The following is a 22719-nucleotide window of genomic DNA, read 5'->3' on the forward strand; positions in this document are numbered from 1 at the left end:
TGCCTCTCCTGATACAAACTGAGTTTTCTTCTCGGTATGTATACATACTCTAAATAATTTAAGATTCTTGATATGTGACTACTGGCCTTTAGGAAAACACAGATACATTTACTGTAGCATGTGGATCCAAGAGAGTTGGAATATTTGAAGACGCCGATGACTGGTCTGTTAGTAGCACAACTTGAAATGTCGGAACTTATATCCAAAAAAAAAAAAAAAAAAAAAAATCAATGCCTGAATTCTTCCCTTATTTGTTATTGCTTCTGCTTTTTCATTATAGAGTGTAGGTTGTTATGGTGATGGGCAGCTGGGATGTTGAGAGGCTCTTGGAGAAAATATATTATCTTTGTGAAATGATCCATTTCTAAGTTGGGTTAGGGATGGCAAATTGTCTCCTCCTGTGGTCCAATCAGTCAAGCATCCTAAGGTTAATAAAATATCTAAATGTTACTTGATTCACATAGTTTTATCTTCTTTAAAGCCCTCAGGACTCTTAACAGGTCATAGCTGGGGTTGGGTGGGGGGTGGGTCCTTCAAGCACAGAGGAATTTTAATAGGAGTTGGCAGACTATGGCCCACAGGCCAAACCCAGTCAACCACTTTTTTTTTGTAAATAAAGTTTTATTGTAACAGTCATGCCTATTTGTGAGCATAGTGTCTAGGATTGCTCTTGTACTATAACAGCAGAGTTGAGGAGTCAAGATAAAGGCTGAAAATGGCCAGCAAAGCCCAAAATATTTATAGTCTCTCTCTTGAAGGAAGAGTTTGCCAATCGCTATGGGGTCAGAGCTACGAGAGAAACAGGATCGTGTTGCAGTAGAAGTCTAGAGAAATGATGATTTCCGGAGACCTGAGCTAATATCTCATCCCTTTGACTTAACTAGCTGAGTGAACTTGAATACACCTGCACTCTATCTTAGTCTGTCTTCCATTTGTAAAAATGCAGATATCTCTGTCCACAGCTGGCATCCTCCTCTAGGACAGGGCTTTCATTCTTTGGCCTTTCTTTCCTTCCTCCATTTACTCCCAGAAGAGCACCGGTGATATATGCAGTGGGGGAGCTGAACAAATGTTTGTTGAATGAATGTGTGTCCAACATTATTATCTCAGAGAGTTGTCATAAGGTTCAAATGGGATAATAGTGCACACAGTCTGAGAAATATAACATGCTCCAGGCACAAGATGCTCTTTCAGACAGATCCGTTTCTGGCCAGAGAGCTAGGGCCAGAGAAAATTGGAATCGGCTCACGTGTTCTTCACTTTGATCTTTGTGTACTGGGTTCCCTTTGTTCCAGTTTGGTTCTCTTTGTTGGAGGAAACAGACTCCTTTGAGTTACCTCCAAAAACAGAGGTGTATTGTTAGGATATATGTGAACTATAATTAAAGCCAGAAAGCTGTCGGGACCTGTGGCTGTTTTAGGAACTAATCTCTCTGATTCTCTCTTCCTCTCCCTCTCTCTCAACTTCTCCCTGTTCTCTCTAATCATTTGTTGGGTTTCATTTCTCTCTGTTGGCTAGTTTCCTCACACTCTTCATCTTTTCTGCTCACACAGATGTTTGGATTACTGATGGTTTGTCTTTTATATCTCAAGGTATATTTTCATCCTTAGGTGCTGTGCCATTTGGTCTTCCCAACTTTATAATTTTCTACACCTCAGAGCAGTCTGATTGACCAAATGTGCCTTTTCATCCCAGGTCATGGGGGTCATAAGTCATTGGCTATATTTCGGATATATTGTTCTTGGGTCACATAGCGTTCATGCAGCCCCGTTGGCTGGCAGGTGGGAGGAGGTCATTGGAAGGAAGCGATGGAAGCTGTGGGGGCAGACACTGAATCACATTCCAGATGTGACCCTCTCTTTGCTCTTCCTTCCTTGTATACACTCTGCCTAGTACTCAGTTCTATAAAATATCTTAATACTACCCATGTGGCCCATGACTGGTGGCACTCAAAGGTGGAAGGCCCGTTTCCCAAGCCTCAGTGTGTTTGCTGACATATGGACCATTGGAAAGCTGTGATGTTTTCAGGTGTGGTGTTCCCTTTCTGTGATGCCTGTGAGGTTGGGCCATTATGTGGAGATACGGTGGGGATCCCATGGCTGGACACCTGGACCCTCTGGGAAATGAGACCGAGAAACTGGGATGGGGAGGACTTGTATCTGGAAAGCCTTTTTGAGTCCTATTAGTCGTCCAGAATTCCTCTCTCCCTAGCTGAGGCTAAACTGATTAGGATCTGTTAATTTACTTAGGATTGAAGCCAAGCACAATAGGAGAAAAAAAAAAAAAAAAAAAAAAGCTTGTCCCAAGCACAATGGAAAAAAAAAAAAAAAAGCTTGTCTTAGGAAACATCTCCTATTGGCTTCTTACCACTCCTAGGACTTGTTATCCTCATGGTTCTACCCTATTATTTCTCCTCCTTTCTTTCACTTTCACTAAACATTGAATTCATTAGGGTTATTTTCCTTGGAAGAAACTAACTAATAAATGTGATAAATTAGCTGTGGAACTAGATGAAAACCCTCAACTGGGCTTCCTCTTATCCTCACCACTTGCTCCATATGCCAAAAATGCTACTTAGAGATCTTGGATTATAAGATGTTAAAACAGACTCAGGCTAATTTAAGCAGAAAACAAATTTATTAGAAGGATGTTGGATCCCAGAATCAATGAGAAGCCTGGAAAACCCAGTTCAGAAAGGGTAAGGAATGCTTTGGTATCTGATTAGGGTGAGGTGGACCATGTCTGTGAAAATGTGTCACCCTGGAAGAGGTGATGTCATCCACTTTGTCTCCTTATGGCTCTTTACTCAAGATTCAAAGTCCTAGCAGAAAGGCAGAAAGTGCTCTGCCCCCTTGAGTCCTATACTCTTGGGTGGGAGGTAAAGTGCCTTGGTTTTCGGTATCATTAAGACTATGGGCAATAAGTGAGAGGAAGTTCTTCCAAAGGAAATTGAGAATTTCTTAATCAAGCTACAGTGAATGGATCCTGGGCTTCCAAAAGCCCACCAGTGTCCTTTGCTCCAATGCAGAGACTATGACAGTAAGGATCTTTACAAATGGAGGAGAGGAAGACCCTCTGGGCAGAAGGCTGCCTCATTCAGATCACATCTTACCAGAATCAGATCGTATTTTGTCAAGACACTTCACACACTGTGAGAACGGAGTGGTGTTCTTTGCTCCTAAGACAGTTTCTGTTCACTGAAGCCAGACCAGCATGTAATCAGAGCAGACAGACATCTACAAGCTGTGATTTGATGAGTTCTTGGAAACCTCCCCTCCCAACACTATCCCTTTAGCTCCCAGCCACTTCTTGATGCCTGGAATCACAGCGTGCTTGAGCAATCTCTTTGGATTCCGTATCCCGACTCCAATCCCCCTGTTCCACTGGCAAATGGCTCTAGAAAGGGCAGCATCTTGAATTCTTAACATCTGAGATTGAACACATTTTCCACTCATTTACATTAAATCAATTCGAGACAACACACCCTGAGCCCCTGTTTGTCTGCCAGAAATGATGCTGGATGCGAGCATATCGTGGTAAATAAGGGAGACGCAATCACTAGACTCTTGGACCTTATAGACCAGCGGGGAGGACGGGTACATTAAACTTCATTGATGACAAAGTAATTTTGAGAGCAGTAAGGCCCTGGGGGAAGAGGAAGAAGCAGATACGGAACAGGGAGTGGGTGGGGAAAAGGTGAGTCCTGTGACTTCTTTGGAGTGTGGGACGTCAGTTCTTCCAAAACCCATCTTCTGCTCTTGGCTCTCTAGGTCGTGTGTGCTGCTCTACACCTTCCCCTTCTGTCGGGGCTGAATGCAAGGATCCCAGCAGAGGGGGGACCTGAGACCTGCAGCTAGAACTTCAGGCAGATCTAGGTGTTTGAAGACAAGGTAAGAACATCCTTGGTCTCTTCTGAGGCTGCCAACCAGCATGGGGTGAGGAGATCCAGGCGGCTTCACCAAGCTGTTCGCTCCATATATTACAATAAAATATTATGTTAGTGTTCTTTGTCTTTCTACCAGGTCATTAATTCTCATTACTTTGTCATCTAAACATTTTTGCATGAATATCAGACAACCGAGTTTTGGGGCGAGTGGCTTCAAAGAATGAATCTGTCAAGGCTATGATAGATGAGTTTAAATCTTTTATTGCCTGTAATTTTTCTTTTATTTTAAGGGGTCTATTTCCCCTTTTTTATATTCCTCCAAGTATGAGGCTAATGTGGTTACAATAACGAAATTAGCTCATCACTTACTAACTGTTAATTTAATTTTTAATTGTCCATTAAATCAGGCGCTGGGCTGTTTATATTTTAATTTTTAATGTCAGAGAGTTAAATTGCTTTCCAAATGAAGGTTAACAAGGGAAGGCTCTTCTTGACTCTGGAAACAAGCAAAATCATGTGGCATCACAAAAGTGATGCTGCTGTTTGGAATGTGGAGAAAGCCTGAAGAATTAAGATAATCGTAAATATTTATTGAGTACTCACTATGTGCTAGACTTTGTGCTAAGTGTTTAGGTGCATTATCTCATTGATTCCATGAGAAAATTCTGTGGTGTAGTTCTGTTCTTACTTCCATTCTACATATGACAGAGCTGAGGCTCAGAGAGGGCAAGACATGAACTTAAGGCTCCACAGTTCATAACTGGCGGAGCCTAGGGTTGAGCCAAAGTCCCTCTGGCATCAGTCCTGGCACACTGAACTGAAGTGTTACTCTCTGCTTGTGTGAAAATGTTGCTCCGAGGAAGTATTAGGGAAAGACACGAGAACAGGAAGACAGTGTAGTATAGTGAGAAGGGTCAGGCCATGGAGGGACACTAACAGATTTCCCAAAATTAAGATTCAGAATTCCTGGACAGGGTGATGTAACAGGTCCTTCCAGATCTGTGCATTCTCAGCTGCTGTGACCTTTCACCCACAACTACGTGCTATTATTCACTGAGGTTCTCATGGCCAGAGAAGAGCTTGGAGCTGTGGGTATTCTTTCTGCCAAAAACACGGAGGGGTCAGGGTGACACCCCTTTTTGGGTCCTTTCTCTGTTCTTTATAGACAAGAAAGAATAACAGAACATGAGGTGTCATGTCTTAGCTAGTTGGGCAGGCAATGTGTGTGTGTGTACATGTGTATGAGTATGCACCCACTTGTGTGCGCATGCACGTGCTTATGTGTGCCCATGCATACCTGTGTGCATGTATGCTTGTGCTCATGCAATGCATATGTGTATGCATGTGTATGTTTACATGTGTGTGATTGTGCATGCACTGATGTGTGTGTGTGCATGAATGTGCTTATGTGAGTGAGTCCATTTATTTCGTGTGCATATACATGTGTGAGCATATACACGTACATGTGTATACATGTGTACATGCACGTGCTTGTGAGTGTGTATGCATACACTTGCATGCTTGTGTGTACATGTGTACAAGTATTCGTGCACATGCTTGTGCACGTGTGCCTCTGTGCCTCTGTGCGTGTGTGTGTGTGTGTGTATTGTTCTGCAGTAACTAAGGAATCTGGAAAGCCAGGGGGAATATGCTGCAGGAGAAAGAGCCAGAGGGGACAAAAGACATGGCACTTGCTGAAATTACTTATTTTGAGAGTATTTCTAAACATCCGTGGCAGGAGCAACACTTGAGGCTCTCCTCCACTAACCCCCAACTGGAGATAAGATGATAGGTAACTGAGAACCAAGTAGCTCCTTCCTTCCTCCTTCCCTTCCCCCTCTTTCCCTGCCTCTCATGCTCTCTCCCTTCCTCCCTGCCGCCCGCACCTCCTTCCTTCCCTCTGACAAATACTTCAGGGCATTCTCTGATTCAGACCCCGCATTAGGTGTTGTGGACACAGTGCTCTCTTCTTGCATATTGAGTGGCTCAATATGCTCAATAAGAGTGGCTCTCTTCTTGCATATTGAGAGGTCATAGTCTAGAAGTTTCCCAGGGACATGAAATACGGGAGAAGTGCCTTGCATTCACCCTCTACCTCGGGAGGTGGACTCTTCCCCTCCATTCTGAGTGGGGTCAGACTGGAAGAGAAACTATGCCATTGCCAGACACATTCGATCCATTTCTGTTTGTGCTGTGGTCTGCTTCTTCTGTGGCTCCCAGAAGCATCGTCGTGTACAGATAGAGGATGGACTCTGGAGGCAGACTTGGGGTGTCCAAACCTTGCCTTCTCTGTGTGTAGCTTCTAGACCTTGGACAAGTCTCCTAACCCTTCTGTGCCTTAGTTTCCTCATAGGTAAAATAGGGGAAATAAGAGTTACTACCTCAGGGAATTGTTGCCAGCATTAAATAAGAATTTTTAATGGGCTTAGGAAAGTGTCTAGCCCATATTAAGTAGATGAAACTTCCATTGCATAGTCCCATGTAGTTCCTACTACCAGGCCCAGACTAATAACCAGGCCCAGTCTTAGCTAATTTTCTCTTGGCCTTTGTTGTATATGACCCCGGGGCTCTAATAGTAAGGAAGTGGGACGTCCAAGTTCACTTAAACCTTTCTCTCCTCCCTCCCCATGAGCAGACTCCAGGCACTGCCAACCTTTGCTTTGTATCAGGGGTACCCAAGGACGTTTGTTTTGTAGAATTCTTGGAAGCCTTGCTAGATAGGTTGCCTGGGTGATATGGACCATTTCATTATATGCTTGATACCTATGGCCCAGATTTTAGCTCCTGAGAATTAAATGTTTATGCACTGAACTGTGTCGCTAAGGAACAAATTGTGTATGTGTAGAACATACATGTTTAGGAATACTAGCCTGGTAGGGAGCCTCCCTGGGTCTGCAGATGTCCCTCTCTTTCCTAAGAATATCGGGCAAGATTCCAAAAGAATGAAAGGCCTAAGTAAAGCTAACATTCTGATCCTGTACCCTCAGAGGACTTCCAGACCCATCCATGGGTTTCTGAAAAACAATTCAGTCCTAAAAGGAAATAAGAGGAACAGTCAATGGGGCTTGGTGATACTGGATAAATTCCCACTGTGATTAAATTTCATATTTTATCCCGGGCTGGGATGGTTTCCAGAGACCAGTTTATGAAAACAGCTATATTGAGCCAATGCCGTTTTCCTAAATAACTGTGAAATTTAAAGCCCTTTACTGACTTGGCAGGGGCTCAGGGAGGATAGGGCTCTCATCAGTGAAAGGCACACCACCTTGGAGGCTCGGACTACCCAGTTTCCCAGTTTACTCTAGGAGGTGTGCAGAAGCAGACATTTTTAAGCAGAATGATGTAGTAAAATGACACAGTTTGGGGGATGAGACATCCTGAGATTGAGTCCTGGCTGTGCTACTTATTAGGCAAATGCCTTTCGAAAGGTCACAGATCTTTTTACGCCATAGATCCTTTGTCTGTAAAGTGGTTGTGTTAGTCAGGTGTTAGTTATGCTGTGGCAACAAATAGTCCCCCAAATCTTGGTGACTTATAGCAGCAGATGTTTATTTCTCATTCATATTTCTGTTGTGGTCAGCTCCCAACTCTGGTACTGTGGCTCTTCTCCCTGTAGACTCTTCCTTTAGAGCTCCAAAATGAAGACTCATCCACTTCCTGTCTTGATTTTGCACCTAAGGGTTAAAGAGTGAGGGTATAGAGTAATGCGATGTCTCAAGCTTTCGCTCATATGTCCCCTATAGTCCCTTGTGCTCACATTCCATTTTCCGTGGGGGCAGGGATATTTTAATTCTCCCATAGAAAGGCAGAGCAGATCGCATGGTGCTTAGAAGGGTCATATAATCCTCTTACAGGCAGGGCAGCAAATAATTTTGAACCAGAATATAGCCAACCACTCAACCAGTGAGATAATAATACTCTTTTTCACAGGGTAGTTAGGAAGCCCAAATGAAATTATACACATGAAAGTTTATTACAAACTATTAAGTTGTGTGTTCATGCTAATTATTACTCTTTAATGCCAAATTCTCTGTGGGTCTCATAGACATTGAGTAGAGACATATTTTGTGCATATCCCTATTTGTCTGGAAATCTGTTTGTCTTCCAGTATATTCCCCATATGTTCTGAAGGCTATCCTGATTATTGCAATATCAATTTCTCTCCATCCAGCACTCCTTATAGAACCCTAGAATCCAAAAAGTTTAGTTATTTTTATGTGCACATGAATGTCCAGCCCAATATTTTAGTAACTCATGATAAAGAATTGTGGCATTGCCTAGCTTTGTGTCACTAAGAATGACAGATTCTCCTGAATGGAGCTGGGGTTTGTCAGGTGAGATATGACCGTTCATTGTCCACTACTCATTGACCGACTCTGTTCTTACTGCTGGAGAAGACATTTACCGAATCCCATTAGAGACTGGCAGAAATCTCCATGCACAATTGATTAGGAAACTGGAGACCTGGAATCTTGAGAAGGGGACTGAAAAACACAAAAATGCCAGGAAAAATGCTCGTTTAGACTTAACAGGAGCCTTCACTAGTTAATTAATTTACTCAATAAATTATGCTGAGTGCCTACTACATGCTAGGCACTTGGTTTTCAAGTAATTTGCTTGTTCCATTTGTGTATTCATTTACTTGATGAATATTTATTGGGCACCTACTATGTGCCACACATTATTTTAGGCACTGGGAATGTATCAGTGAACAGAACATGCAAAACTCCTTGTCATTAAAGAGCTTATCTTTTAGGGATGGGAAACTGCTCTGGAGACACACAATAAAATAAGCAAGTAACATAGATGGTGTCATGGTACAAAATTAAGAAAATAAGTAAAGAGGATAGAGGGTGTTGAAGAAGGGGATGTTTTGAACAGAGTATGTGGGAAGGCCTGACTGAGATAGTGACTTCAGAGACAAGACCAGAAGGAGGATAAGAGAGAGCAAGACTTGTGTAAGAACAGTCCACACAGAGGGGATAGAAAATGTGTACTCTGTGAGGTGGAAGCCGGCCTGGAGTGCTTGAGGGGCTGCACGAAGACCACATGGGGCCGGTGCGGCATGCACTGGAAGGAGAGGAATGGAAGATGATGTCAGGTGGAAACACAGGCCCAATCAGGTCGGGTCTTGTAGGCCATTATAGGGATTTTTTTTTTTTTTCCCCAAGTGAATGAGAAGCTCAATTTAAGGTTTTGAGCAGAGGACCAAGAAGAACCGAGGGACAGTTTTTCAGGGTTCCCCGTGACTGTGGTCTTGACGATGGACAACCACCTAGAAGATGGATGGGACAGAATTAAGGCAGACCTGGCAGAAGGCTCACGCAACAATGCAAGTGAGAAATGGCAGGGGCTCCGACAGAGGTTGTGTGTGGTAACGATAACAGGAGGTTGGATTTAGATATATTAATATATATATACATATATATTTTTAAGGATTTAATTTATTTGACAGAGAAGAGAGACAGAGAGAGAGGGAACACATGTAGGGAAAGTGGGAGGGGGAGAAGCAGGCCTCCTGCCAAGCAGGGAGCCCGATGCGGGACTCGATCCCAGGAGCCTGAGGTCGTGACCTGAGCTGAAGGCAGACACTTAATGACAGAGCCACCCAGGCGTCCCTGTATTAATATATTTTAAAGATAGAGCTGACAATACTTACATATGAAGTGGATAGGAGGTGTGAGAGAAAGAAGAAGACAGAACCGTTGCTCTCTTGGGGTCACTGACACCCGAGCATACGACTATAAAACCGCTAGAAGTGTGGTGATGCGGTTACACACGAGTCCTTCTGGGGGGCCTGGCATAGAAGTAATGAGGTGTCTTAGTTGAATTTGAAAGGATAGGTGGGATTTTTCCAAGAGAAAACTCTCTAAAAATGATAGACTCAGAAAAAGAGAAACCATCCAGTGTTGGTGGAGAGCAAATTGTGAGGAAATGAGGGATGAGATGGGAGCCCTGTCAGAAGCCAAGCTTTGGAGGGTCTTGTGGTTAACTTGAGGACGGGGAGCCCTTTTTTCTCCAGTAATACACCTCGGTTTCTGCAACAAGTGACACTGTTGGGTTTGGGCTGCTCTGTGCAGGGCACTCCCTGCGGTGTGAAGAGTACATGGGAGGTGGCCTTGGAAGCAGAGGCAGGGGTGCAGCGTAGATGGGTCTTGGAAGGAGCAGGGATGGGGTGCGATTCCAGGAAGCAGAATTAGGTTGACAGACTCTGCCCTCCTGGTCATGGTCAGAGTCCTAAGGAGCATGACAGTTATGAAGCATTGTTCCAAAGACTCTTTCTACCAGTTGTACTACTTCCTTCTATTTGATGTAGGCTTTCTCCCCTTTTCCAGAACCTGCAGGGAGGTTTTTGCAGTATTTGGGTAAATGTTGGAGGAAAGTGACCATTTAGAGGGTAAGGGACAGAAATCCAATTGAAGCTACAAAAATGTGTAGTATAGGATACTGGGACGACCCTAGATTCATATTTTCCTCTGGTTATCCGCAGAAGGAAAAAAAATCAACCATCTTTAAGTATGTCTCTAAAAAGCAAAATAAGTTGATCAGCTCTGTATGGGTCCCATGACCACCCCTAGGCCAATCACAGTGAACAGGATACTACAGAACCCAATTGGCTCAGCCTGGGTCATATGATAACCCCTGTGGACCTGGAGGAAGTGGTTGAGGAACTTCTCTGGTTAGACCCAAAGCAACGGTGTTCATAGTCCATTGTTTTGTGCTAGGAACACTCTGGAGAGGTGTTGGAGAAGAGGTGGAAGGCAAGTCAGGAGTCCAGCGTAGCTCCAGCATGCTTCAACTGCCATCTCTTGCTGGACCATACAGGCTGCTTTGGAATCCCACAGCTATCATTCGCTTCCAGAGGAAGCCACGGGCTCTGAAATGGAAGAATTGTCTTAGGCAGTGCACCATGTCAGAATAACCTGGCCTTCTCCAACTTGGCCTCTTCCCAAACTCAACACAAACTTCTTCTGTCTCCTCCTCTGTGTCGTCTTTTTGTCATGGCCAAGGTACGATGATGTCGTCTCTCTGTGTTCTGTGGCAGTTTATTCATACCTCAGTTACCCTATCTAGAATATTGCCCAGCGGCTTACTGTCTGCCTCAGATCTTTGCTTCCCAGACTGTGAACTTCAGGAAGATGATGACTGGATCTTACTCATCTTCATATCTTCGTTTCCTGAATAGTAAGAGGCACATAATTGATACTCAGAAATAGTAGCTCAAAATGGTGATTTCTTTTTCTTCTGATGAGACAGACTTTGTTTAAAGTCAGCATTTCTTAAAGAATTCTAACCCAGTGAGGTGAAATGCTAAATATTCAGAGTGGATACATAGTCTTTGTCTTCATTGCAACTCTTCTTTTGGGGAAATGCCTTTCCCCTCTCCCATGCTTAGTTTATTTCCACCTGTCAGTTCAGACTACTTCATACCACAGACCACAGCAATTGAAGCAGACATTGGCCCATGACCCCCAAAAAAGCAGACTGTGGTAAAATAATTTTTTTCTACTGTAAGCTTGAGACTTCCATGGGGCAGTATCACTGTCAAATGCAGAAGCTTAAGAATGAAGTCAAAGGGAGAAGAGATGTTCAAATGGATAAACAGAAAATACACGAAAAAGAAGAAGGGAGAGAGGGACTGAAGAAGGGAAGGAGAGAGAGAGAGGGGTGAGTGAGAGGGAGAGAGAGAGGCTAGGCGGCATAATTTGAACCCCTGAATCCAGTTATCCTCAATACAGAGACTCCTAGGAGTTAGAGTTCTGTGAACCAATAAATTCTCTTTGCACTTAGGCTAAATTCAATTGGGCCTCTACCATTTGCAGCCCAAACTGTCAACATTAATATGGTATTACATCTGCCTTTTAGAAAGACACAAATCCTTTTGGAGCACAAAAGACTCTGAGAAGTCCTGCAGGAAAGAAATGTTTCACTTTGTTTAACCAAGTCTCTCCCAAACTTATTTGATCCTTTTTGCTAAGAACAAATATTAATGTCTATAGGCCTAATGTTTTCTGCAGTTTGTGAAAACAGGACTGAAACATTTGCTAATTAGGGTAAGAGAGCACTCATTTAATAAGGCAAAATGAATTAATTAGTGTTCACAGGGATTGGATCCATGACTTAGGTCAGCCTAATGGGAAGAGAGGTATTCACTGAGTTGGGGGATTTCTCTTGCTCCAGAAGTCTTTGAAGCCCTTGAGTTAATAATACTAACAGTGGAGTAATAGTAGTATTAGCACTACTACCACTGGTAATTAAGACAACTAATATTGGCCAAGCACTTACCGTATGCCAGGAACATGGCCAAAGCTCAGAGAAGTTGAATAACTTATTCACGGTGACAAAGCCAGGAAGTCTGGTTGAACCCAGGACTGGTTGACACTGAGACCCAAGCTTTTTGCCACCAAATGTTCATCCTGGAAAACTTGAAAATAAATCATCTGATGAGATGCATTGTATAACCGCTGGCACATCTGCATTTTCACCAAGGAATGCCATCATAGAATCTTCTCACATTTCAACAAGCACATTTCCCCCTATGTCCTGGCTGAAGCCACTCATCTGGTTATCAATATGGGCTGTTATCATTATATTATCATTTGTCTCAGTGCTCTTCTAATGAGCCTAGTGTTTGCAGTTTCATACAGGTACAGTCAAAAATAGAAATGTTGGGGGGAAAAATCCAGTACCATCTGCACACTACCATTTGCAGGGTGTGATTATGATGTGAACACAGAAACTAATAGAGCTGCCTTTCTTGTCTTTGGTGGATGCTGACCATTTTGACCCAACTTGGGACAACTCTGAAGGGCCATTCTAGCTTCAGAGCACCCCATGATATTAGCCACAGCCATCTTGAGGGGTACCTTACTCAGTCCTGCCTTGCTTTCCTCCCTTCCCTAGGTGTTGATCCCCAGATACCCTTAATAATCCTCTTGCACACTAATGTCTGTGTGGCATACACTTGCCTTTTCAATATCAAATTCTCAGATTCAGATCTTCAATCCCCTCTAGAAAGTCTTGCCTGACTACCTTACCCCATTTTATTACACCCCTGTCTGTCCCCTTGAGTCCTTGTATATAACTCAGAGCATGCATCATATTGTATCAGATTATTTACCTTTGTGTTTGTCTTTGACTAGACTATCGGTAGCTTAAGGGCAAGGTTGTGTTCTGTTTGTATTTATTTCTCCAGTTCTGTTCATAGCTCAGGTTCATATGCACATAGTAGTTGCTCAGTAAATGTATGCTAGATGATCCGGACCTCTTAAATTATATAAATGCTTTAATAAAAGGGTGTTTTTTTAATGACTGAAACCAGCTTGAGGAGATAAAAAGATATATTAACTCACAGAAATAAAAATTTTAGGTGAAAATAAATTTTAAAATGGCTGGATCAAGAGAAAAGAGAGTTTTTCCATCTCTCCGCCCTGCTTTGTCTTCTTTCTCAGGTGGGCTCTCCAAAATGGCTGCTGTTAAGTGTACACCCCACCAGATAAGTGAACCCAAGGGAAAGTAAATTAATTTCCCTTAATGGTCCACTGAAAACCTGGAACTGAACCAATCATTACGGCCAGAAGACTGGCAATACTTGGGTCTTATGCTCATCCTTTGAAGGCAAAGGGTTATCAGTCCCGCCAGAATCAGATAGCCTGAGGACTGGAGGGGGTGGATTTCCAAGGGAAATTCCTGGTGTTCTTACCAGAAGAAGGGAAGTGGATCAGGTCAGGCCAAACAAAAGATGTCCATGGTGCGTGTTAGGGTTCTATCTTGGGGATGTTAGCAAAGTAAAGGCGAGTTCAACGCACTGAGGAAAAATGCTGTCGGCAAACAGCAGATCCTAAATGAGAGCGACTCTTCACTTCATACAGTTAAGCAGGAAGTTTCCCCTTCTTCCTTTCGTATCACACCCTATTATGTTTTAGTGTTTGCCTCCCAATGATCAGATGCACATCTGTACAGGAAGCCATGTCTGCCTGTGCCAAGAAAAAGTACGCAAGGTATTAAATGAGATTGCTTTTAAAATAGAGAAGTGTCCCAGAGCTGTACCCATGTCTCCTTGTTTCCTGTCTGGCTAACCTGACAGGCTGCACTGGGGTCACACAAAGCCCCCGTTACCCCAGGTAGAGGCAGGATGACGGACTCCATCACCAAAGGCTGTTTGTGAGATTGGTCAGGAGGATTTCTGTGATCAGCATTTGGGAACACTGAACTCACCAATTATCAATGGGTGTCTTTCCCATGAGACCTCTCGGAGACTATAATGTGCGCGTGATGACTGAGATTTTCCATGAGGGGAAACAGATGGCAGAATTTCCTGACTCTTACACACTGAACCCTTTTTTGGGACATGCATGTCACGGGGCTAATGTTACAAAGAAAACATTCTGGATTGGTTCTACAATACTATATTTTCAAGATTCTGATAATGGAATCTGGTTATTATATACAGCTGTCAGAAATTAAATTGATTCATATTTCTGTGGGGTAGGCCATTGAACATAGGTATAGCTATTCAACAGCTTCTCTGTTTGAAAAGGAATTCCACTGGGTTCCTGCAGACATAAATGTCACCTCAGAAGGTCACGAATCCCTTTTCGCCACCAGATTCCTTATCCAGGAATATGACGTTAAATCCCCTTGCCGTCACACCGCAGCCTTGTTAAGTTCCTGTCTTCCTGCAATCATCCTTTCAATCCCAGGCCACTGGTACTTCCATTCTTTGCACTTTCCATGCCTGTTCTTGACTCCGGGCCTTTGCCCTGGCAGCGCCCCCTGCCGGAGGTTCCCTCCTCTGCAGCCTGTTATATGGCCTCTGACTCTCTAGTCTTCTGGACTCTCCTCCCCAACCCTGGGTCCTACTTGCTGGCTCAGAGTTGTGTTTGGGAAGTCACAACTGTTGGGAAGAGAGGAATAGTGTCGAGCTGTGTGTGTTTGGTGGGGGGGAGGGTCAGTGTTTGGGATTCAATGGTAGAGGAATGTAGTTGTAGAAAGGTCATGGAGGAGATGTTCATGGGGTCCTCTTCTATGGTCTAGAGACCCAACAACAGCCTGAAAAAGGTGGTAGGTAAAGGGAGAATGAGAAGAGAGCTGCAGAGAACTCAGGCCTAAGTCTTCTTTGGCCACTTCTTGGGTCTGTGGATTTGGGTCAATCACTTTCCTCTCTGTACCTCAGTTTCTTCCTCACTAAAATGATAGGCTTGGGATAGACTGACTTGTCGTTCCCCTACCTCGCTGATCACTGGAGTCACATGGAAAGCTGGTTAAAAACAGTTTTTTGGACTCTAGTCGCTGGAAGAAAGGTTTACAACTTTGGGCGATGCCTGGGAATATGAATTTTAGCAAGCTCATCCCGTGGTAGGAAACACGGGCCTAGATTATTTCTAAGACTTTTTTCCAAAATAAAGGATTGATAAATATTCTATCCTTCTTGGAGTAGTGGAAGTCTCTGTCCACCCCCTCCCTACTACTGTAATTCTGATGGAGCTGTCAGTCTCAGGACTCTATCCAAGACTCAAGTCTATCCAATCATAGGACCACAGCCCCTCTGGTCACTGAGAAGGACCTGTGGAAGTCATGTGACCAAACCAAGCCAATCACAGCTCTTTCCTGGGACATCTTGCCTAGAGCTAGGGAAGAAATAGGTTATTCTTTTGGGTCATGGACCGGAAGGTCCTTATCTGGGATCGCTAGGTGCCATATGCTCTGCCTTATTGACAAGTCCTGTCTGTTGTAGGAGTGTGTTATGCAGGGCAGAAAAAAATAACTGGAATGAGGTGGACAGAGTCAGACAATCCCACTGGCCTCAAGTCTCCCCAATCCCAGGAGCCACCCTAATTACCTATCTATTCTGTGAACAAACCTGTCCTCTATGAATCAGGGAAGCCCCCTTTTGAATAAGCTGGCTGAAGTCAGTCTCTGTCACTTTCAACTGAGAGAATCCTATGGTAAATTCCAGATTCAAACCTAGCCTTTCTCCAGATTCTGTGTTTCTTCTAATCTCTGTTCAACCTTGTCTTCTTCAATGGGGGCAAGCATAGTTTTTTTCATTAATGCTCCTCTGCTCCCTGCAGAAAACCCCTGCTCCTCCTCCAGCTCCAACAGTTTTTAAAGCTTAGCCCTCCTGCATGAATCTCACTGTGCTCTTTTCTTCCTCCTTTCTGTTCTGGTACTTCTTTTGCACAACTCATTTGCTAATGATCATTTACGGCCCTGCACCATAATTTTTCATGTCTGTATTAAGCCTTTGTAACTTTTTTTGTCCTATTGCCTCAATTAAATTATAAGTTCCTGGAGGGGAGAGGACATAGGTTATATTTTTAAACACAGATGCTTCAGCACTGTGGGCATGGAGGTGATGGAGAAGCAACTCCAGTTTTATTCATTTGTAAGTGGAGGAGCTGGGATTTGAACCCAGGAAGGGTGGCTCCAGGACCCAGGCTTTTAGGTCCTAGTCATCCAAAGCCACAGATGTTGACGGACTGGAGACTCTAAGGAGAGGACCCCCCAGAGGAACTTGCTTGTTCATTTGGGTTAATTTGGAGGAAGTTACTTTCCTCAGCAAAAGCAGCCACATCTGCCCAGCACCAGGCAGGATTCCCGAAGGGAACAGAAGCCTCCTTTATAAATCTAACAGACATGATGTAAGTGCCAAGTCGTTAACCTTGAATCCCCCGCCTCACTTCCTTAGAATGCTGGGAATGATGGAATCTGCCCTCCCAAGATCCAGAGCTCTCCAGAGCCACTGCCTGGGGAAAATCCTTCAGCCTCTGCCCTAGCTGCCAATGCACCCTCACCCCAAGGGGCCGCACCTCCTATAGGGAGAGTCAGAACCAGAGACCCACGGGAAACCCGGAACCTGGTTCCTGCCCTCAGAGAGTCTGGAATTTACTTGAGGACACGGCTCACGTCCACACACGAAAACCCGTTTGGAATATTTATGAGACTGTCAGCACCCCATGTAAACAAACAGTGCATGCTGAGTACTGATAGAGACAGGCTGTCTTGGAGCAGGAAGGGACCTTGCAAATTATCTAGTTCAGGGGTCACTGAATGGCGGCTTGTGCACTGAAATGGCTTGTAGATGCGTGTGCCTGACTCAGGCACTGTTTTGTGTCGCTTTTATTTCATTTGAGTCAACTTTAAATGTGGGGATAATTCATATAAAATAGAGGTCTTAAAGAAGGAGGTGACCTGGCAGCCCTGGGCTTTTATTTCCTACATGGCAGCACCTGGATAGAGCTAAGAAAAAGACCCTCTCAGGAAAGGACATGCGGTTTTCAGTTGGCCAGAGTCCTCCCCAGTTCCTGTTGCCTCCCCCACTGTGAGGGCTAGTGTCATTCGCGCTGTATTTTCGCACGTGTGCCCTTATTTTACTTAGAGTGGAAAACTCACTCTTTACCGACCTGCTTTTCTCATTTAAATAATCTGCCTCATGCCTCACACTTCTGAACGTGGGATCCCTGCTTTCCTCCAAAATCTATAGTTAATGAAATTGAGACTCAGTGGAAAAAAAGATTGAAGCCCGGCAGCACAGAACCATTGCTGGGCTCAATCCTGGTCAGGAGGACTGGAGGCCTGGAGGCCTGGGTCTCAAACCCATCACTAACACCCGTTGACTCTGTTTTCCTGGGAAGGTTGCATCTTCTGAGCCTCAGTTGGCCCATCCATAAAATAGGCACAAGAATAACCCTTCTATGGGCTTCTTGTGAGGATGAAAGGAGATAGCTCCAGCACTCTGTAGACTTGAGAAAATGCAGGGAACCGTAGTAACATGTCTGTTCATACAGTGCTCTGACGCTCCTGTCTTCATAGTTTGTACTTAATCCGGACCTTACAGCCTCTGCTATTGGATTACTTAAATCTTTGCAGCGCTAGAAAGACTTTTAGACTATTATTTCCCTCATCTCCCCTCTGCTTAGGTTGGGTAACAGAAAGGTTATATTCTTTTTTTTTTTTTTTTAAGAGACAGAGGGAGAGCATGCATGCAAGCAGGCAGGGAGGGAGGGAGGGAGAAGAAGAGAGAGAATCCCAGGCAGCCTCCATGCCCGGCATGGAGCCCAGCGTGGGGCTCGATCCCACAGCCCTGAGATCATGGCCTGAGCCAAAATCAGGAGTTGGATGCTTAACCGACGGAGCCCCCCAGGTGCCCCCAAAAGTTACATTCTTAGCCCTGTACCATCTGTGCTTTAAGTAATTTATTGATGTATCTTCCAGTGCAGATTTTTATGGACATAGTTCCCTGAGTCTTAATGATCGCAAAGAGCACATAATTTCTTTTTATGGCCAAAAGTAGCAATAACAGGTGATACTTCCCGAGCTATCTTTTGGACCAGGCACTGTGCAAGGCAGATCCTTCACATGCATTTCAAGTTCATGGTGGCCCTCTAGAAGGTGAGCTTACTGGGTGTCTATCACTATGTAACAAATCACACGAAAATGTCCCATCTTCGAAGAGCAGTAAACATTTATTACCTCACACATAGAGTCTGCTGTCAGGAATTGGGGAGTGGTTTGGCTGAGTGGTTCTAGTTCAAGGTGTCCCATTAGGTTGTAGTCTTACCTGAAAATTTGACTGAGGCTGGAGGATCTTCTGCTAAGGTGTTTCACTCACATGGCTGGCAAGTTGGTGCTGGCTACTGGCAGAAGCCTTGTTCCTTCCCATGAGGACCTCTCTGCATACAGCTCTCTCTGCGTATCCTCATGACCTGATGCCTAGCTTCCCCCAGACTAACTGATCCAAGAAAGAGCAAGTCTCCAAGGCAGAGGCTGCAGTGTCCTCTATGGCAGGCTCAGAAGCAATGTGTCATCATCTCAGCAATGTCTTATTGGTTGTGTGGGTCAGCCCTATTCATAGTCAATGCAGGCCACATATGAACTTGAATATCAGGAGCAAGGATGATTGGGGGCCATCTTGGAGGCTGGCTAGCACAGCAAGGAATCTTATCATTCCCATATTAAAAACAGCAACTAAGGCTTGGAAGGATTGAATAACTCTTCTAAGAGTACATGGACAGTATTGGCAGATCTGGGATTCACACTGAGATTTGTTTATTTATAAATATGCGAATACATACTCTCAACCAACAGCCATACGGCATCCCAAGTATTTTCAAAACTGCAAGGCACTGTGCAAACCCATTCTTTTAGTCGATAGGATGCTCTGGGAATAGGTATAATTTTGCTGATGAGAAAGAGATCATTCATTCACTCACCCATTCATTCATTCATTTATGTTTATCTAACAAATATTTATCCAACAAATATTCATGGAGTGTTTGCCAAATTGCCTTGTGGCTATTTGTTAACTAGCTAATGAATGACTTGGCCAAAATCACACAGCTAATAAATGCAGAACAGGGTACAAACCCAGATCTGTGTGACTCCTAGTACAGTGATCTTTCCACCATCCGTAAGGTTGTTTTGAATTTATTTTATGTCTTCAGAGCATCTTGATGAGGCCCAGAGAAATGAAGTGACTCTCCACAGTTGGAGAAGGCAACGGCTTCCTCCCTCTAAATAGCTCTGAGCCTTGGAGCAGACAAGCATTCAGACCTGCAAGAGAGATTCAGCTGGAGTCATGACGTGTATCTTACAGACTTTGTAATTATGGGCATCATGTCTCTGCCCTGAATAAGTCCCAGGCTCTAACTGAAAGTATTGTAGATGGCCAACAAGCACATGAAAAGATGCTCAACATCACTTACCACTAGGAAACTCTAAGTCAAAACCCGCAGTGAGATACCACTTCACATCCGTTGGGATAGCTACTATGAGAAAACCAAAATAACAAGTGTTGATGAAAATGTAGCGAAATTAGAACCCTTGTGCACTGGGAATATAAAGTGGCACAGCTGCTAATGAAAACAGTAAGGCGGTTCTCCTCCAAAAATTAAAATTAAAATTACCATGTGATTCAGCAATTCTGTGCCTAGATATATACACCACAGAATTGAAAGCAGGACTCAAAGAACTAATTGTATAACCATGTTCACAGCATTATTCAGAATAGTTAAAATGGAGAAGAAACCCAAGGGTCAGCCAATGGATGGCATGATAAACAAATGTGTAGTGAAGACATACACTGGAATATTACTCAGCCTTGATGAGAAAGGGAATTCTGGCACCTGCTATGAAATGAATGAAACTTAAAGACATTATTAAGTGAAATAAGCCTATCATGAAAGTATAAATACTGTATGACTCCACTTATATGAAGTGCCTACATAGTCCAGTTTGTTGAGATGGAAAGTAGAATGGGCTTAGGAGTGTTTATTAGGGTCAGAGTTTCAGGTATGCAAGAAGAAAAGCATTCTAGAGATGGATGGTGTGGTTGTCACACAATACTGTCAACTTATGGAATATCACCAAACCATACACTTAAAAATCTTTTTTTTTTAAGGATTTTATTATTTATTTATTTGACAGAGAGAGAGAGAGAGAGAGAGAGAGAGCAATCACAAGTAGGCAGAGAAGCACGCAGGAAGATAGGGGGAAGCAAGCTCCCTGCTGAGCAGAGAGTCTGATGTGGGGCTTGATCCCAGGACCCTGAGATCATGACCTGAGCTAAAGGCAGAGGCTTAACCCACTGAGCTACCCAGGCACCCCTGAACCATACACTTAAAAATGGTTATGCTGGTGAGTCTTATATATATTTTATTATAACTTAGAAAAATATTGTTGTAAAAAATATTGTTGTGTTACGTAATTACACCTTGAAGATAACCTCAATGACAGCTCATCTTATGGAAGAAAAAAACAGAGATTCCAAGATGCTAAGTCACTTGCTCAGAATCGCATAGCTGAGAAGAGACAGAGCTGGAGGATTTCAACCCAAATCCTTTCCATTAAAATACTCAGCCTCTTGTTCTCCTGCTCCTGGATTTGCTGCCCTAGGGAGGCCCGGTGACCATTTCCGTATTGCTGGGAAGCCATTTGTCAGTCAGTGCTTTGGGGAGGCGGTTGGCTTTCGTGGTCTGAGATCAGGCTGGGGGAAAAGAAGCAGCGCTGGGCACTTTGGGGGTGGTTGTGATCAGAGCAGCGCATCTGCTATGAGCTCATTCCTTCAGAAACATTTCGGGCGGGCCTTGGCTGCACAGCTGGGATAATTGGCCGGCCCAGGAACACCAAGAAAGACATTTACAGGTCCAACTGCTGTTGTTGGATATTTTCCTGTACCAGCTGGGCCAGATACCCTCAGTTTTTGAAAACCGTCAACATCCCGGGACTCTCTTTCATTTAACTCACAGATAGGCAGGGTGGTGGGCATCACCACGGCTCGAGGAACGGGAATGGGAGCTGACTCGGGGCTGTCCCCTTTTCCCTCCCTTGCCTTCCAAGCTTTGTGCTTATATTTTCCACCTGCAGCCCCTTGCTGGGAAAAGTGACACTTTCATTCAGAACAAGTGAAAAGGAGGCTACGCTTGGCTTAATGAGAAGTGACCAGGGAACACGCTGGATTATCCAAGGGAGACTGTAAAGTGCTGGGTAAATATCCCTGGCTGGACCGCTGGTGCTGGGAAGGCATTTGAGCCCATCTGGAAGCAGCCGCAGCTCCCGGAGGTGAGGCTGAGCGGGCAGCCTTGCAACCCACTGAAACCTGGGACTTGCTGGTTGAGATAGACGAGCTGGTTCTGAAAAGAGCTTCCAGGCCTTTCTGGGCCTAGCAACAGCTTCTCACTGGTTAAGATTCTGACTCGAATTCCAACACATGGGTTTTTCCCTCCCCTCACCAAGCAAGTCTCTGACACCAGCTGGGGGTCAGAGAATTGAAGTCAATTCTGGTACGGTCCACCTGGAGATAGCGTCAGACCCCATGGGTTGAGGACTCAGTAATACAACGACCGCCAATGCTAGCTGCAACTTTAGATTGTCACCTATGCCTTTGGCCGACTGGCTAGAGATGGGAAGTTCTAAGGACCCCTTTCTTGGGTTCAGTTAAATTGCTAGAGCAGCTCACAGAACTCAGAGAAACCTTTTATTTGCCAGATTACCAGTTTATCATCAGAGGATATAACTCAGGAGCAGCCAGATGGAAGAGATGCATATGGGAAAAAGGCGAGGAGCTTCCATGTTCCCCCAGGCAGGCCACTTTTCCCTGAATCCACATGTTCACCAACCTGGAAGCTCCTAGAATCTGTCCTTTTGGGTTTTCATGCAACCTCATTACATAGGCATAACTGATTCACTCATTAGCCATTGGTGATTGAACTCAATCTCCAGCCCCTGTCCCTTCCCAAGCCCCTCCAACCACATGGCGTGCTCCCCTGGCCACTAAGTCTCCATCCTTGGGTAACCTGGGGGCTTTCCAAATATTTTCAAAATGTTTCCTCATTAACATAACAAGACACCATCATCTTTTCATCACTTAGGAAATTCCAAGGGTTTCATGAGCTCTGTGCCAAGAATGAGGACAAAGAACAAAAATATACTTTTTATTATAAATTCCACTATCATGCTCGTCATCCCTTATCATCGGGGAAATGCAAATCAAAACTGCAATGTGGTATCACTCCACACCTGTCGGGATGACTAAAATCAACAGATGTTGGCGAGGATGCGTAGGAAAAGGATCCCTCTTGCACTGGTGGTGGGAATGCAAGCTGGTGCAGCCACTTTGGAAGACAATATGGAGGTTCCTCAAAAAGTTAAACAAAACTACCTTGTGATCCAGCAATTGAGATAGATACTGGGTATTTACCGAAAGAATACAAGAACACCAGTTCAAAGAGATACATGCACCCCTACATTTATAGCAGCATTATAGCCAAGATTCGACAGCAGCCCAAGCATCCATCGACCGATGAATGGATAAGCAAAACGGTTCTATATAT

Source organism: Mustela putorius, unplaced genomic scaffold (assembly GCF_011764305.1).
Source record: "Mustela putorius furo isolate JIRA1106 unplaced genomic scaffold, ASM1176430v1.1 tig00537248_pilon_pilon_pilon, whole genome shotgun sequence".
NCBI lineage: Eukaryota > Metazoa > Chordata > Mammalia > Carnivora > Mustelidae > Mustela > Mustela putorius.